Raw genomic sequence first — 18,852 nt, forward strand, 5'->3', positions numbered from 1 at the left:
CTGAAGTTAAATTTGTGGTTCCCCATCCTAGTGATAGAGTTGCAAGCTTTAGATCTCTGCTTTCTCTTCAGTCTCTATGCCCCACAGGGAAATTAACAAATATTCCAAAAGCAAAAGCATCCATAAATGTAGGACTCACCTTATGCTTTTCCCCATCTTCTTGAAATGTTGGCCCTTCAAGTTTTGGACACCTCAATTACTATCTGATGGCTTTGAACAGCTATTATTTTGAATTTTACTGAGATTTTATAGTTTTCTCAGTGGGGAGATTAGTCTAATACTGGAGAATTTGGCTTTAATTTACCTTACTACTTGCTCAACCACTAACAAAGTTGAAATCAACCTGTAAGTGGAGGGATAATATATCCCAGTTTAATATCTAGGATGCTTCTGATTTGCGGCTCTTATTCTAGAATAATACCCAATAGTGCCCCCTTTCACTCTCAAGAGTTCAGCATGTGCAGTAAATGACATGATTATTTTACCTCTAAAGGTGATTTTATCTTTCTTCTGGTCCCCAATAAATAAGCATTAATTACTTATAAAAGAATGCCAAATGATGGGGCCCCTGGGTGGCTCAGTCAGTTAAGCATCCGACTTCTGCTCAGGTTATGATCTCAGAGTTCATTAGTTTGAGTCCCCCCATCGGGTTCTGTGTTGACAGCTCAGAGCCTGGAGCCTGCTTCGAATTCTGTGTCTCCCTCTCTCTGCCCCTCCCCCACTCACACTCTGTCTCTAGCTGTGTCTCAAAAACAAATACACACTAAAAAATTTTTTTAAAAGAATGAAATAAATAAATAGAGAGAGAGATTCTGCTCTTTTGCAGTCACTGTGGCATGCAAAGTCTCCTGTGACACCTCTACAAGGCAGTGTAGGCAGTCCTGCACAGGAACCAGTGGAAGCAACAGAAGTTTTTGGATACCATGGAGCTACAGATCAACTTGAAGAACTATAGCCCTCAGAAGGATGATGTTACTTGGGCACCATCAGGCTTAAGTCCACACCGACTTCTCTGTGTGTGTTGTAGGGGGAGAAACAGCGCATGATGAGGCCACAACTGTGGATTTCTCCCATGTGGACACTGAAGCACTGAAGAAAAAGAAACTCAGCAAGAATAAGAAATTCATCAAGAACGTGGCCAAGAAGTATGATGTCTTTTTGCTTTGGAATCTTTGATGAAGAAGATGCCATGAATCCTGGGCCCAGGCCTGAGTAAGACTGGCAAATTCCCTTCCTTACTGACCCACAATGAGAACATGTGGCCAAAGTTGATGAAGTGAAGTCCATGATCAAATTCCAGACAAAAAACGTGTTGTGCCTAATAGTGGCCATTGGCCACGTGAATATGATAGATCATGGACTTGTGTACACATCCACTTAGCTGTCATTTCCCTGGTGTCATTGCTCAAGAAGAACTGGCACGATCTCTGGGTTTTATACATTAAGAGCACCATGGGCAAGCCTCAGTGCTTATACTAACACACAGCTTAATAAACTCTATTCCCACCATTAAAACATACACACACACACACACACACACACACATACACACAGAGTTCATATATATTATTTCTGCAGGTCTTAGAATTAGTACTCTTGTGTTTACTTGAATATCTGATGCATCATTCTGGAATCAAAAAAAGAAGTTTATATTTATAAAGATTAAGGATATTTCCACATGTTTAAGTGGGTAATCAGTTCCAATGTCTATAAACTTATAATATCATGTGTGAAAACAGAAATACATATATGAACACAATGTGTTCATTTCAAAAAATTTTTTAATGTTTATTTATGTTTGAAAGAGAGAGAGAGAAAGTGCAAGTGGGGGAGGTGAAGAGAGAGAGGGAGACACAGAATCCTAAGAAGGCTTCAGGCTCCGAGCTGTCAGCACAGAGCCCAACGTGGGGCTTGAACTCACAGACCATGAGATCATGACCTGAGCCGAAGTTGGACATTTAACCAACAGTTGACCAAAGTCAACTGCTTTTCTACATGTATAATTTTCATAGCCTCTGAGTACTAGACGAAACCTTAAGATGATTGAACTCAGCCATACTTGCTCTTTACACAAAAGGGCATTGAGGTTCCAAAAGTTAATTTAGGAATCATTTATCCAACATTACAGATAGATCCTGAACTCTCCTGACTCCTACGCCAATACAATTCTATCTCTACAAACTATCCCACCCAGTATTTTCCTATTAGCAAACTCTTCCGGCTCCTATGTCCTAGTACACGAGTATAAAAGGTTTGGGAATCCTTCCATATTGGGTTATGTACAGGCAAGATTTAAAAATTATAAAAAGAGAAAGATTTAGGCCTTTCATACCAAGCTACAAAGGGCAAGATATCTTCCTGTGAATTTCATAATCGTTAATATTTCTATTCACTAAACGTTTGCCAGAATACCTACTGGGTAGCCCCCAAGGATTTCAAGTTGCAGATGGTTCATTAGGATTCTTTGTTTATTTCAAATGGAAGAATTTACAGAGTACATGATTTATTAGGTAGCTCCAGCAGACACATCTGGTGCCCTGAGTTACATCCGTCTAGCCTTACATCTGATTTTAAACAGGTTGGAATAGACAATTCCATGCAAACTTGGATTTGTTTCACCTGATAGCATCCCACCTGTAGCCCACATAGTATCTCTCATTTCTTCCCCAAGCCTGTCTTGGATGCCAGTGAGAGTTTGCTTGGCTCTTATGTATGTGCAGGGGAGGAGCAGGGAGCAATCTTGACCAATGAACAAGAGTTGACGGATAAACATTCCTGCCTCCTGATCATTGTGTATAAAAAATTCTGGGGGCACGCCTGAATGGCTCAGTCGGTTGAGCGTCCGACTTTGGCTCAGGTCATGATCCCATAGTCCGTGGGTTCAAACCCCACAAGGGGCTCTGTGCTGACAGCTCAGAGCCTGGAGCCCGCTTCAGATTCTGTGTCTCCCTCTCTCTCTGCACTCCCCCACTTGCACTTTGTCTCTTTGTCTCTCTCTCTCTCTCAAAAATAAATAAACATTTAAAAAAAAAATTCTGGGAGGCATTCTATGTGTGTCTTAGGATATTTCAGTAGAATTAAGCTTTGTTGCCCACAATGGCAGCCATGAAACATCATCCTTATGCTTCTCCTTTTTCGTATTTTTAATCTCGTTCTTCCTGCTCCCTCATTCCTGTCCCAACGTCACCTCTCAAAGAAACACGCACACAAGTCTTTGTCTCAGGGTATCATTTTGGAGGAACCCCAATCATACAATGCTCAAACACTAAATTCCTCCACTTATAAAATGTCCCTGTTTCAAAGTTCTCAACTTTGGTTTCACATATGAAGGCTACTCCATAGCTTCAATTTCTATGGCATGTTTTGCTAGACAGGAAAAGAACTATAATGGATGTGTTCTATTATGATGCCATCTAGTGGCAAGGATGAATCAAAACTCATGGCATCCAAGTAACCATGTCGTAAGTACTAAATTTAAACCCTAGTAATTTCACATTACATGGGATAGATAGATGTATTCGAGAGCAGGCAATCTTAACACAATTCCACTGAAGGTCAAAAAGATAAATGTTTGTGACAGGATATTAAAAGGTTGGGATAATTTTATGATATGTAGGCAACACAAGCTAAGACAATGATAAAGATAATCAAATCTCACGCATGAAAAGGCAAAAGCTAATCGCCTACAAGGTCAGGTAGAACTCTACCTCTATGTTTCGATTTAGCTGAGCATACAGTCATATTAAGCACACAAAGTTGGTTCACACAGTATAGTATCAGCCCCAACAGCCAGTGCTAAAGAGATCCCAGGGTAGAAATAAGCAGTAACATGAAATAATAGTAATAATAATAATAATAATAATAATAGCAGCTACCATTCAATGTGTACTTATTATGTTCCAGGACCTCTGCTAAATCTTAGATCCACATGACCTCATTTAATATTTATAACAACCCTAGAAGGTAGGTGTTACTAATATACCCATTTTCATATGAAGAAAAGAAGGCTTAGAAAAATTAATAAAGTTCTCAAAGTCACACACAACTAGTGTTCTCTTACCCAGTTCTCATTTTATGCTGCATCACAAATCATGGCTAATTTTATGCCAAGTACATTGTTAGTGATTGTTATCAATAATGATCCCCCTTTTTACAGAGGGTGCTAAAACAGTAACAGTTAAATATCTTGCCCCAGGTCACCTAGAAATCAGTGCTCTGCCTGAATTAAGACTCCTTGGTCACTGGACTCTAGTCTAAACGTATCTTCTTTCTCTTGACTGACTTCTGCCAGCAATTAATTTATATCCCTAAGCAAAAGATCTGATTGTCTTATCTTAGATTATGTAACTGAAAGTGCTATTATTAGAGAAGCTCTTCTACAGAACTATGAAAAAAAAATCTATCCTAGAGAGTTTAACTCTGTGACATCTTCTGACAGTGAATTTCATAGTTGAATCAGGTTTAGGGTGAATCAGAGCTCAATGGCCAGCATATATTTTCCTAGCAGTTCATGCTAACACAAGAATCAAGGAGGAGATAGATTTACCATCAAAGGACATATAGAGTTTGATCGTGATAAAAAATAGAATCTCCCCAGTCATAGGCACATCCTCTTAAGAGAGACAAAAAAGCTTCTGGATTCTGTTGAACAACCATTAGCACAACTTGGGGTGAAATATTTAAACTTTCTGGACTTTAGTGTTTCATCTTTGAATAAGAAAAATGAAACCAATGTCAAAGAGTGGTGATGAGGATTCATCTATATAAGTAACCAGGAATAACACCTGATACATGGTAGGACCTTCAATGATTTTGCTTTTCTTTTACACCTTTTTTTTTTTTTTTTTTGCTTCATTAAGAATTCTAAATTGCTTATAAAAAAAGTCTCAAAAAATGCTATCTCTCTTCTTCCTTCTTGTAGTCCAAAGAAGAAAAGCTCTCGTAGCAAGTTGGACACTGCATAGGACTTGAGAAATTAATACTTTTGGAGTATCTAGGCCTGACCTTAGAGGACAATTTAGCAATACCTAACACCTTACAAATGCAAATACTGTTTCATCTACCAGTTCCACTTGTAGGAATTTTTCCTGCAGATAAATGATTGAGGTGCAGGGCTATTCACTACAGCATTAATTTTAACAGCAAAATATTTTTTAAAATCTAAACGCCCATCAGAGGATTCATTATAGAGATTACGGTACGTGCTATATCTATAGATGAGCATAGTACACATTGGAAAAAAAATCCAGAATACATCTTTTAAGTGAGAAAGAAGGCATAGAAAATTACACATAATATACTATTACTGTATTAAAAGGAAAGAAAATAAGTATATATTGATATTTTCTTCTATGTGCATATAAAAACTTTAGAATGATAGCTGAAAAATTGTGTTTTCTGGTGAGCAGGGTGGGAGCAAAGTGAGTTCATGTGTGAAATGGGTGAAAAGGAGATTTTCACTGTTTTCCATTTTTCTTTCTTTTTTTAAGTTCTTATTTACTTATTTTGAGAGAGACAATGAGAGAGAGAGAGAGAGAGAGAGAGAACAACTGAGTGGGGGTGAGGAAAAGAGAGAAGGGAAAGACAGAATCCCAAACAGGCTCCACACTGTCAATGCAGAGCGAACATGGGGCTCGAACCCATGAACCGTGAGAGCATGACCTGAGCTGAAGTCAAGAGGTAGACACTTAACCAACTGAGCCACCCAGACACCCCTGTATCCCACTTTTTCTAGACCAGTGGCAAAAATTCAATAAACTAATTAAAGTTTAAAAATATTTTAATTAGTCTTGTACCCACTTCCAAAAGATAACAAGATGTTCAAGAGTGTCATCTTATCTCACATACTTTCTAATAGTCAAATGGTTGAACTGAGCCACAAGCTACTAGATTTTTCCATATAAAGACCATCATCACATCTTGGAGACAGAGAACTACCCACATCTATGACTACTTCAACTATTTCTATTTTGGTCACATTTTATTTTTCTGATGCTGGTCCAGTAACAGAACCATATGATGGCCGTTTGTAGGGAAGCGCGGTTTCACCACTGACCTTTAACATAACTGACAACATATGCCACATACCCTTAATTTCCTCTTCAAGCAAACCTATAACACTTAATTGGACAGTGAATCACATCGCTTGCGTTTTTTACATGTCCAACTCTTGCACTTGTAATCAAACAGAAGTCAGAGGACCACATGATGAGCTCTCTTCCGGTGGTGCTCTATTTAGGGAGCACTTCCTTATTTGCACTCTAATTTTTCCACTTCATATGTATACTCGAGCATGAAAACATTAGAGCAACACATTTCTTTTATGATGCCAGAGAGCCGACGCTTGACTCTCATAATGCTCAGCAATATGACTTCCATGTCCAGACCTAATTTCTTGATTTCTTATACTAAACATGCTAGTACCCAAGCGTTGCCCACCATGGCACACCACAGCACCAATTCACATAGATGCCTAGGCCACAGCCATTGGAGTCAGCCTTATTGCCTTTCTCTTGTACCCCACATCCGGCCTACCAACAGACCGTGCCAGCTCTACCATAGAACGTAAAAGAGCAAAGATTTGTAAACTAAACCATACAACCCGTGGGTCAAAGAAGATATCACTAGGGAAAATTAGAAAATATTTCAACCCGAAATATAATTAAAACATGAAAATTTGGGGGATCCAGCTAAAGCAATGCTGAGAAGGAAATTTAAAGCTTTAGGTGATATTAGTAAAAAAAAGTCTAAAATCGAAGATTTAAGTTGCCATCTTGTTTTTTAAATATAATTTATTGACAGATTGGTTTCCATACAACACCCAGTGTTCATCCCAACAGGTGCCCTCCTCAATGACCATCACCCACTTTCCTCTCTCCCCAACCCCCAACAACAACCTTGTTCTCAGGACCCAAGAGTCTCTTATGGTTTTCCTCCCTCCATCTCTGTAACTTTTTTTTTTCCTCCTTCCCCTCCCCCACGGGTCTTCTGTTAAGTTTCTCAAGATCCACCTGTAAGTGAAAACATATGGTATCTGTCTTTCTCTGGCTGACTTATTTCACTTAGCATAATACCTTCCAGTTCCATCCTAAGTTTCTATCTTAAGAATGTAAAAAAAGTGGGGCACCTGGGTGGCTCAGTTGGCTAAGTGTGCAACTTCGGCTCAGGTCATGATCTTGCAGTTCGTGGGTTCGAGCCCCACGTCCGACTTGGTGCTGACCACTCAGAGCCTGGAGCCTGCTTCGAATTCTGTGTCTCCCTCTCTCTCTGCCCCTCCCCTGCTCATGCTCTCTGTCTCTCAAAAATGAACAAAAGTTAAAAAAAAAAAAAAAGAATGTTAAAAAAAGAGAAAATTCCATCTTACGAATGTAAATAAAAAACCAAAAAAGAAAAAAAGCCTAGAAATCATGAATATCAGGAATAAAAGAAAAGTATCACACAGATCCTATAAACTTTAAGAGGATAATGAGGATATGTCACTAGCAACTTTATGCCCATAATATTGACAAGTTATAGGAAACAAACAATTGTTTTAAAAACACAAGTTATAAAAAGTTAATAGAGGAGAAAATAAAAATTTAAATAGCCCAATAAGTAAGCTCAAATGTAAAGCACAAAAGTAAAATAGTATTTATTCACAAATGACTTGCCTTTCTACATAGAAAATCAAAAACAATCTATTCTTTTAGAACTAGTAGAATTAATAAGTGAATTTAGCAAGATTACAGGATATGCGGTCAATATAAAAAACCAGTTTGTATTTCTCTATATTAGCAGCAATCAGAAAATTAAAACTTAAAATACCATTTCTAATAGTATAAAAAAACATAAACACTTAGGAATGAGCTTAAGGAGGAAAACTGTACAACTTGTGCCTGAAAACAACACAACACTGCCAAGAGAAATTAAGGAAGTCACAAATAAATGAAGAGGCACAGCATGATTAGAAGATTCAATATTATTAAAATGTCAGCTCTCTTCAAACAGATCTGCAGATTTAACATTCCCAGACAGAATCTCCTCAGGATTTTTCTTGCAGAAACTGACATAGTAATTCTAAAATTTATTTGGAATTTCAAAGGGGTTAGGAATACCAAAACCACCAAAAATTTAAAAAGCAAAATTGAAAGACTCATCACTTGATTTCAAGACTTACTATAAATGTACAGTAATTAAGACAAAAGTTGTGGGCACCTGGATGGCTCAGTCGGTTAAGCATCCGACGCTTGATTTCCGCTCAGGTCATGATCTCGAGGTTCGTGAGTTCAAGCCCAGTGTTGGGCTCTATGCTGACAGTGCAGAGCCTGCTTGGATTCTCTCTCCCTCTCTCTCTCTGCCCCTCCCCTGCTTGCTCTGTGTCTCTCTCTCTCAAAAATAAACAAACTTTTAAAAAAAAGACAAAAGCTTCAAGATTATTCAATGGAGAAAGAACGGGGTTTTTTTTCAACAAATGATGTGAGTCAAATGTACGTTGTGTAAAGAAAGATGGAACACAATCTCAATGTCACATTATACATAAAAGTTTACTTGAAACGAAACACACGCCTAACCATAAAACTAAATTTTGGATTTCTAGGAAAAAAATGTAAAACACCTTCACAAAGTTTTCAGGTAGGCAAAGATTTCTTAGACAGATTTAAGAATCATTAATCAAAAGGGAGTTTTTCCCAATATTCTAATTTTTTGCTTGAAAACTCAAGTTTTATTATTGGCAACAAATGTATCCGTTGTTTTGGAAAAGACGGGCTCACATTGTTCATTCTTAAGAAAATTTTTGTTAAAATGTCTGCCAAACACCTAAGTCTAACCAACCACAGTTTGTTCCACGACAAAAACAGCTAATAGTTCAGCTTGCAACTCAAACCATCACCCAAGTGTTCCCCAGCCTAGACACAGCCAATATACCTTGTTATGCAGCATAAATAAGTACTTTATGCAAAGTTCCCAGTTTTGGCACACAGAATATTAAAAAGACTTGTATTTGTGAGTGGAGATGTAATAAAAACTATTCATACTTTTTTAAAAAAACAGTCCGTTTTTAACTCTTTTAAGTTTATTTATTTTGAGAGAGAGAGAGAGAGAGAGAGCACAGCAGGGAGGGAAAGAGAGAGAGAAAATCCTAAGCAGACTCCATGCTGTCAACACAGAGGCCTATGTGGGGCTCAAACTTACAAACTTTGAGATCATGACCTGAGCCGAAATCAAGAGTTGGACGCTTAACTGACCGGGCCACCCAGGCACCCTCCAAAAACACATTCTTACATGAAGCTGTTTTTTCTTCTTTTTAATTTTTTTAAGTGTGCATTTGTTTTTGAGAGGGAGACAGACAGAGTGTGAGCAGGGGAGGGGCAGACAGAGAGAGGGAGACACAGAATCTGAAGCAGGCTCCAGGCTCTGAGCTGTCAGCACGGAGCCCAATGGGGGGCTCACACTCGTGAACCATGAGACCATGACCTGAGCTGAAGTTGGACGCTTAACCGACTGAGCCACCCAGGCGTTCCTTCTTCTCCTTCTTCTTTAACTGTGACTGTATGGCAGTAAGGAATACAGTTATCAAGAAGAGCTTGGGGCCGCTTCCTTGATTCATGCTAAGCCACCAACAGTTTTACCCACTCTTGCTTTTGCACCATTAGTGCAAATGTCAATACTGTGAAGTAAGCAAACAGCGTTTTAGTATTATAATGAAAATTCTTTTGACCTTATGAATTGTCAGCAGTCTGCAGATTTTCTGAGCTACTATTCTAGGAGATAGAGAAATACATGTAAAGGCCTGAAGGAGACTGATTAACTAAAGCCATAAGATCGACCGCAATTTACATTTGTTCATTCAGTTAAGTAATTAGTAAGTGTCTACTATGTTCCAGGCACTGCTGGTACCAGGCATATAGTGATGAACAAATTAAGTCATGTCTTTTCTCAAGGAGATTTCATGTAGGCAGGGGAGTATGTAGGCTGAAGGGTGGGAACAGAGAAGAAAATACACTAATTAGTCCATTACATGAATATATTACAATTCATTTATCCACTTACCTATTAAGAGGAATTCAGGTTGTTTCCATTCTTGTTATTAAGAATAAACACGATACGAACTTTTGTGCACTAGCGCCTCTCTCTCTCTCTCTCTCTCTCTCTCTCTCTCGTTTTGAGTAATCTCTATGCCCATGGTGGAGCTCGAACTCATGACCCTGAGATCAAGAGTTACATGCTCTACCGACTGAACCAGCCCAGGTGGCCCCACTAGTCTCTTTTTGGACGTGCGTTTTTGTTTCTCTCAGCAGATAACTAGCTGTGCAATGGCTGGGTCACAGAGTAGATAAATGGTTCTCACCATAGGATGATTTTGACAATGTCTGGGGACGTTCTTGTCATGACTGGTGAGACTCTTCTAGTGGATGGAGGCCAGGGATACAGTTCAACATCCTACAATGCACAGGACAGTGTCCATGGCAAAGAACGACCTGGTTCAAAATGTCAAAGTGTTGAGGTTGAGAAAACTTGGGTCAGATCTATGTTTAAATATTAAGGAAACTTCTAAACTACTTTCTAATGGGAAGTAGCAAGTTATGAGAGTACCAGTTGCAGAGAAAGGGCCAATTTCCAGAACTTTTTCATCATGCCAATAACTTCTGTGTCCATTAAGTAATAACTCCTCATTCCCACCACCCTCCAGCTCCTGGTAACCATTGTTCTTCTTTCTGTTTCTATGAATTTTCCTATCTTAGGTACCCCCTACAGGTAGAATCATACAGTATTTGTCCTTTTGTGTCGGTGTATTTCACTCAACATAACATTTTTGAGATTCATCCATGTTGTACAGATGTCAGAAGTTCATTGCTTTTCTATTTTTTATTGTTGACATATATTTATTTTTGAAAGAGGGGTGGGAAGAGAGAGGGAGATAGACGATCTGAAGCAGTCTCTGCACTGTGAGAATAGAGCCTGATGCAGGGCTTTAACTCATGAACCGTGAAATCATGACCTGAGCCGAAATCAAGAGTCCTCCACTTAACCGACTGAGCCACCCAGGAGCCCAGTTCATTCCTTTTTAAGACTAATATTCCATCGTGTGTATATACCGTACTTTGCTTATCCATTCATCTGTCAATGGACATTTCCATAAATAACATTGCCATGAATATTGTTGTACAAGTATCTGTTTGAGATTATACTCTCAATTCTTTGGAACATATGCTTGAAAGTGGAATTGTTGGGCCATACAGAAATTCTATGTTTTACTTTTTGAGTAATTGTCAGTAACTTTCAAGATATAAAGGGATTAGAGACAAAAAAGTTTCAGAACTGATGTCCCAGAACATCCCAGCTTTGCCTGGATAACTCCTGCTTGTTATTCAAGATAAAGACAGGCATCATTTCCTAAGAAGAAAGTCAAGTCCACCCCCAGGCTGCCTTATAAGGCTGCTTTCTGCGTGGCCTATATGTACCTTCCTCTTGGCACTTAGTACACCATATTTGATCACCTGTTAACATCACTTTCCCTTCTCTGAACTGTGAGTTCTTTGAAGGTGACACTCAGATCTCTTCCATTTGTGTACATGCTCAGTGTCTGGAATATAAGGGTTGACAAGAAATACAGTGACTTATCTTTGAAGGAAATTAAAGGTGATTATTTGAAATGCTCTATAGGAGGATTGATAAAGAATTTCACTCATATGTCACCTCCAATTACCTGGTAATGGCTGCTTAGAAGGCTGTGTTGAGAAGGATTCTGAGGGTACCCAGAGGTTTAGCAGAAAGAACTACAGGGACTAATTAGCGACGTAAGCAGGCTACAGAAAGATCTATACCTGGACTGAATGTTAAGTCCCTTCCAATTCCAACATTCCATGCAGGAAAATGTCATTGTTTTTGTTTTCAAATCTCAGCTTTACTACTTTAATCTAAAAATCTGATACTTCTTTTATTAGTAAATTAAATGTGACTATGTTGCAAAATCCACTGGATAGAAACCACAAATATTCCCTCTTTAGTCTTCATCTCTACCCCTGGATCCTACCAAGATCAAAAGTTCCTTACAGAAGTCTTCATGGACTTTTACAAATAACATCAATGCAATTTTATGATAATATAGGGCTGTTAGAGTTGAAATGACTCACACTGCTTTCATCTGGGGACACATTCCTTATCCTAGGAGCATTCAGACACAAATATATACAGCCTACATTTTCATTTTATTTCTAGTTTCATGTCTTTCTTTGGTTTTATTTATAAAAAGCTACACATTGTTAGGAAATGAAAAACATTCAAATATGTATTATTACCTTATTTCTCCAATTTTTCCTGTTACAAATGGATATTTATTGGAGTTAAAAAAAATTACTGGCTAGGCTAAAAACAAAAAAATTACTGATGCCTTAGAAGAAAGACTAACAAGACATATTTGAACGGGGAGTCTGAAATCTTTATGGCCTCCATTTCAGAAAAAAAAAAAGGAAGACACTTATAAATTAACTGTGAGTATGTTATTATCCATGTGGGTGACATAATATGTTGGTATATCACAGTATTAATTTATCAACAGATTGATCCATAGATGTTCAAATTGGACTGGAGATGTTACTCCCAGAGAGACCCTTTCATTTGTGCTGTTTAGATGTGTTCTAAGATTACTACGCTTCAGAGAATGAGCTATGTACTTATCTTAAACTCACCCTAGACAGTATGGAAACAATAAGTGAGGAACTAGAATTTCAGGAAAATCTAAGTGATACTACCTTCATAAAGGAACAGAAAAAACATTTCTAATTTCTTGAGGATAGAAGACAAGGATTGGGGATGCTTTCTTCATATGCATACACGTGGGGAACAGTTGATAAACAATAAATGTGATAGAAAGGCACAAAAAATACTGTCCTGAACTTTACAGCACTTTTTGCTTTTTAAAAACATGCTCACATTCATTATTTCATTTTGTCCTCCCAAGAAACCTGTGAGGTAGATAAGACAGGTTTCATTATCTCCCAGATTTATCTAACACTTTCACCACGACTATTTATGATAGGGTTCATGGATCCAGAGAGAAGTATTCCTCGCATAATGGCTGTATCTAGTGACTCACAAGAACTGGAAAAATGAACTAACGGGTATGCATTACGGGGAATAGGAATACGCTCTCTTCACCTGGGAGTCAACTTTCCCTTATAAATATTCTACCAGCAAAATTGCCAATATAATACATTTGTTCAGCTGTGTTGATGTGGGGATTTCCAGACAAACCACTTTTGACTTGCCAGCACTGGAGATGACCATAAAAGGCGACCCCAAAGACTACGCACAAAACAACACTGGCTCATAATTTCTTAACGTCATTCATAACTCTTTCTCTTATTTAATTCTCTTGCTGGCCGGTAGAAGATCAAAAATTAAGAGAAGGGGAATAGAGAAGGAGAATTAGGTTAGATAGTGCAATGATTAGAAATTGCCTTGTGTAAACAGAGTCCATGTTTCTATTTAATTTAAAGCTAACATATGTATTAATTATTCCATACCTTATCAGAAATGTAAGTGGATAATATTTATTAAATGCGTATAATATACCAAGCAGAGTAAAGAAACCTTATACAAATGTCTTTTAAAAATTCTGACTTATGGGCACCTGGGTGGCTCAGTTGGTTAAGCGTCCAATTCTTGATTTCAGCTCAGGTCACAATGTCACATTTTGAGGGTTTGAGCCCCGCATTGGGCTCTGCGCTAACATTGCAGAGCCTGCTTGGGATTCTCATTCTCTCTCTCTCTCTCTCTCTCTCTGCCCCTCCCCCACTTGTGCACACACTCTTTCTCTCTCTCCTTTCTCTCAAATAGATAAATAAACATTGAAAAAAAATTTTAATTCTTATGCATGCCCAAAATGATGGCTTCACAGGGGCTCTAAAATGCTATACTTGAATGGCTTTGAAAACAAAAATACAATTATTTGAAAACTGAAAACAAAAAATTCTTACGTAAAAATGTTGTTTATGAAAACACTAGCTCCAGCTCAGAATGTACTCTTTTATTACAGTGAATTGAAGGGGGTAGCAGACAGAGAGGGAGACAGAGAATTCCAAGCAGGCATCACACTGTCAGTGCAGAGCCCGAAACAGGGCTCAAACTCACAAACCATGAGATCATGACTTGAGCCAAAATCAGGAGTTGGAAACTTAACCAGCTGAGCCACCCAGGCACCCCTCCAGCAATTCATTCTTCAATACCATCTCTTCTCCTTTCTGTGTTTTGTGGCCTAATGGTTAGAGGCTGGGTTCTGGAGTCACATGAGCTGGGATTCATATCCTAGCATTTCTCCTTTCCAACTGAGTGACCTTAGAAAAAATAATCTCTGTGGGCCTATGTGGGCCTTAGTCTCCTGATTTATAAAATGAAGACACTGAAAGGCCCCACCTAAGAGAGTAGTTGAGAGAATTAAACCCGTAGGACACAGTACCCAGAGGGTAATAGGTGCTTGATGCTAGGAGGCCTATTTACATCACTATAAAACATGGGTCTCAACCCTGACAGCAGACGACCTTATGAAAGGTAGAATACTCTCGCCTAAATGTCTTATATCCTGACGTCTCTTCAGTCAGATACCAAGGTGGGTACATACCTGTATTGACTTCTGAAGCCATGCCAAAGTTTAATGTAGCCTTTTTGTACCTTTTCTAATCAACTATGCCCTATCTCAATTCTACCATTGTACCTTACACTCAATTACTTATCGTTCTGCACAATCGTTCCTGTCCATTATTTTGTCTTGTCTCAGAGAATGAACACCTGGAGAACGGGGGTCTTCTACTTAATACTAGCTTCTGCTCCTCTAGTGCTGCTGAAATGAGGTTAAGTTGATTGACTAAGACTTCCACAGGGTTAATAACCAAAATACTCTGCAGTCTGAATTTCTTGGGTGTATTTCGCCATTGGACCGTGTTGACCACTTAGGTCTTCTCGAAACTTTCACTTTCTGAAATGCAACTCTGGACCAATTCTCCTCCTGCCCACCTCTCTATCTCTTCTTCTCCTTCTCTCCCCTAACCGCCAAATGTTAGTATTCCCAATGGGCAGCAACTTAAAATAAAGAAGTAGTTCTCTCTGTGTTGATGTAGACAGATTTCCCAAATATCTAGTGAAATGCGAGAAAAAAGTGTTTTCACCAATAATTGACTCTCTTCCTTATTTAGTTTTTAAATATCTTAACCATGGAAATGTGTATTAGTTTCCCAGGGCTGCTACAACAAAGTATGTACCACAGACCGGATGGGTTAAGCCACAAAAATTTATTCTCTCATAGTTCTGAAGGCTAAGAGTCCAAGATCAAGTTGTCTATAGTGTTGGTTCCTTTTTGGAGGCTCTGAGGGAGAAACTTTTCCTTGCCCCCTTCCTCACTTCCAGTCCCTTCTGGAGCTCCTTCGCATTCTTTGGCCTGTAGACTCATCGCTGCTCTCTCTGCTGTCTCTGCCTCTGCTGTCACATGGCATCGCCCTGTGTGTCTCTGTCCTCACACAGCATTCCTTTCTTCATGTGTCTGTGTCCAAATTTCCAAATTTCCCTTATTTTATGAAGACACCATACCCTAAGCCAGTATAACCCTATCAACATTTAAAAATAATTAAAAGCAAAGCATATAGTTATGGGTTGTATAGTGTCCCTCAGAAAGATACTTTGAAGTCCTAACCCCCAGAATCTGAGAATGTGAACTTATTTGGAAATACATTTGCAGATGTAATCAAGTTAAGATAAGGTAATACACATACACAGATATACATTTACATATTACATAAGAATTAATATGCTGCAACTTTCTGTCCTGGCTCTTCCTTCTCTATCCCCATCCTGCCCAAAGACATCCAGGTGGGAAAACTGGAAGTCCTCCCTTGGGGTCTCCTTCATCCCCACCTGGCTGATTCTATCTCATTAATATCTCTGAATCCAAGCCCTCCTTCCAGCCTCCTTGGGCTGTGCTTGAGTCCAAGCACTCATCATCTTTTACCTGCACCATTGCAATCACTTATTAATTGGTCCCCTGGCATCCAATCTTGACCCCTGAAATCCATCACTTCCAGGGTAGCTAGACTTATTTATATAAAATGCAAATTAGGTAAGTTGCCCTGCTGCTTAAAATCCTTCCCTGCCTCCTTTCCCTCCAGCTCCTTAATCAACACATCTGACCCTCATTACCTGCCCTCCCCATCCCTTCAGCCTTATCTCTTGCCTCGCCTTGCCTTCAACACTAAACTACTAATATCAGTGGCTTGCAGATTCTGGTTCACACTTCTTTTCCTCTGCTGTGCTAGTCCTCTACCAGGAATGTCCTGCCTCAGCCTAAATTGTATCAACCTTCAGGATGCTTTCCAGGTGGGCCATGTCCTCCATGAAGCCTCTCTATCCCAGGTGAGGGATATGTGTGTGACCACATGTGTGACCAAGCACCCTCAGCACACTGATCTCTTCAACTTCCTCAAATATATCAAATAGCAAATTTTGTCTGCCTCTCTGACTGTATATCTTAAACCATGCATCTGTAGTGTCTCCCCCATCCCTGGCACAAAGTAGGTGCTAAAGAAATGTTGGTCGAGTGAACAAAGGAAGGTATACTCTATTATTAAAGAATTTCCACCAACTATTAATTAACAAAAGGATAATTGACCATTTAACAATATTTTAATAACATCACAGAACACTTTTTTTCAACATAATACTTAATTTTATTTTTTTAATTTACATCCAAATTAGTTAGCATATAGTGCAACAATGATTTCAGGAGGAGATTCCTTCGTGCCCCTTACCCATTTAGCACATCCCCCCTCCCACAACCCCTCCCGTAACACTCTGTTCTCCATATTTATGAGTCTCTTCTGTTTTGTCCCCCTCCCTGTTTTTATATTATTTTTGTTTCCCTTCCCTTATGTTCATCTGTTTTGTCTCTTAAAGTCCTCATATGAGTGAAGTCATGATTTTTGTCTTTCTCTGACTAATTTCACTTAGCATAATACCCTCCAGTTCCATCCATGTAGTTGCAAATGGCAAGATTTCATTCTTTTTGATTGCCCAGTAATACTCCATTGTATATGTATACCACATCTTCTTTATCCATTCATCGATCGATGGACATTTGGGCTCTTTCCATACTTTGGCTTTTGTTGATAGTGCTGCTATAAACATGGGGGTGCATGTGTCCCTTCGAAACAGCACACCTGTGTCCTGTGGATACATGCCTAGTAGTGCCATTGCTGGGTCGTAGGGTAGTTCAATTTTTAGTTTTTTGAGGAACCTCCATACTGTTTTCCAGAGTGGCTGCACCAGCTTGCATTCCCAAGAACACTTTTTTTATATAGAGCGGAGTTTCTCAGCCTTGGCACTATTGACACTTTGGCCTGATAATTCCTTGTTGTAGGAGCTGTCCTGAGCATTATAGGATGTCTAGAAGCATCACTGCCCTCTACCCATAGATGCCAGTAGCTCCTAGTCTCTAATTGTGATAACCAAAATGTCTACAATCATTGTCAAATATCCCCTGGAGGGACAGAGAAGACAAATTCAGCCCCAATTCAGAAGCACAGGTATATACTGATGTTCAATATAGATTTTGAATTTAATTACACCTATAAAGGTAGGAATTCCCATAACATTTCATTTGGTCCCTCAGGATATCAATTACCTTTTGTAAGAGTGAATCTGCCATAGTTTATCATATGTTTTTAAAGGCATTTAAATCAGATGTATGTAAAACTTTTAAGAGTTTTTCTCTAATATAATCACCTTGTAAAAAGATGAGATCATGTCATTTATTGTTCTATAAAAATGTAGATTTGTTTTTAAAAAATATAAAATATAATTTTAATTTGAATGATGCTCTTCTCTAGCTGTGAGAGAAGAAGGAAGAAGGGAGAGAAGGAGCATAGGAGAAGGAGAGAGGGAGAGAGAGAGGACTGTTTTACCTTATTATTATTTTTTCTCTAACTAAGCTCTACACCCAACATGGAGCTTGAACTCACACCCCTGAGATCAAGAGTCCTGTGCTCTACTGACTGAGCCAGCCAGGTGCCCCAAGAGAGGACTGTTTCAATTCAAAACAATTTGGGGGGGGGGGTGGCTTTTATTTGCTCTCCATGTGATTCTAATTCACTGTTACGGACCATTGCAGTCAACATTAAATGAAGAATGAACTGTGTTACACAGCCTGGTCAGGCAAAGATCAATCCAATACTCTGGTTGACAGAGTTTCCAATATTCAAAGTATTCTGCTATTCATAAACACACCAAACATGAAAACTATAGTAAAATATTTTAGAAATTCTTTGAGTCAAAGGGAGCACTTCCTGTGGGCCAGGAATTAAGGACTTATTTTTAAATTTTTTAAAAATTTATTTATTTATTTTGAGGGAGAGATAGCATGTATGCCTAGGGGAGGGACAGAGAGGGAGAGAGAGAATCCCAAGTAGGCTCCATGCTTTCAGCACAGAGCCTGACATAGGGCTTGAACCCATGAACTGTGAGATCATGGCCTGACCCAAAATCAAGATTTGGACGCTTAACCAACTGAGCCACCTAGGTGCCCTGAGAATTATGGACTTTTAAAAATGAGCCACACTAGTATCCAAAATCTATAAAGAGCTCACCAAACTCCACACCCAAAAAACAAATAACCCAGTGAAGAAATGGGCAGAAAACATGAATAGACACTTCTCTAAAGAAGACATCCAGATGGCCAACAGGCACATGAAAAGATGCTCAACATCGCTCTTCATCAGGGAAATACAAATCAAAACCACACTCAGATATCACCTCACGCCAGTCAGAGTGGCCAAAATGAACAAATCAGGAGACTGTAGATGCTGGAGAGGATATGGAGAAACAGGAACC

The 18,852-nt window shown here is 38.9% G+C and overlaps 1 pseudogene; it reads left to right on the top strand.

The window, feature by feature from the left end:
- Positions 1–854: 854 nt before the first annotated feature.
- On the top strand, positions 855–1,479 carry LOC132675765 (large ribosomal subunit protein uL1 pseudogene; annotated as a pseudogene).
- The last annotated feature ends 17,373 nt before the right edge of the window (positions 1,480–18,852 follow it).

Source organism: Panthera onca, chromosome A2 (assembly GCF_046562875.1).
Source record: "Panthera onca isolate mPanOnc1 chromosome A2, mPanOnc1 haplotype 2, whole genome shotgun sequence".
Taxonomy (NCBI): Eukaryota; Metazoa; Chordata; class Mammalia; order Carnivora; family Felidae; genus Panthera; species Panthera onca.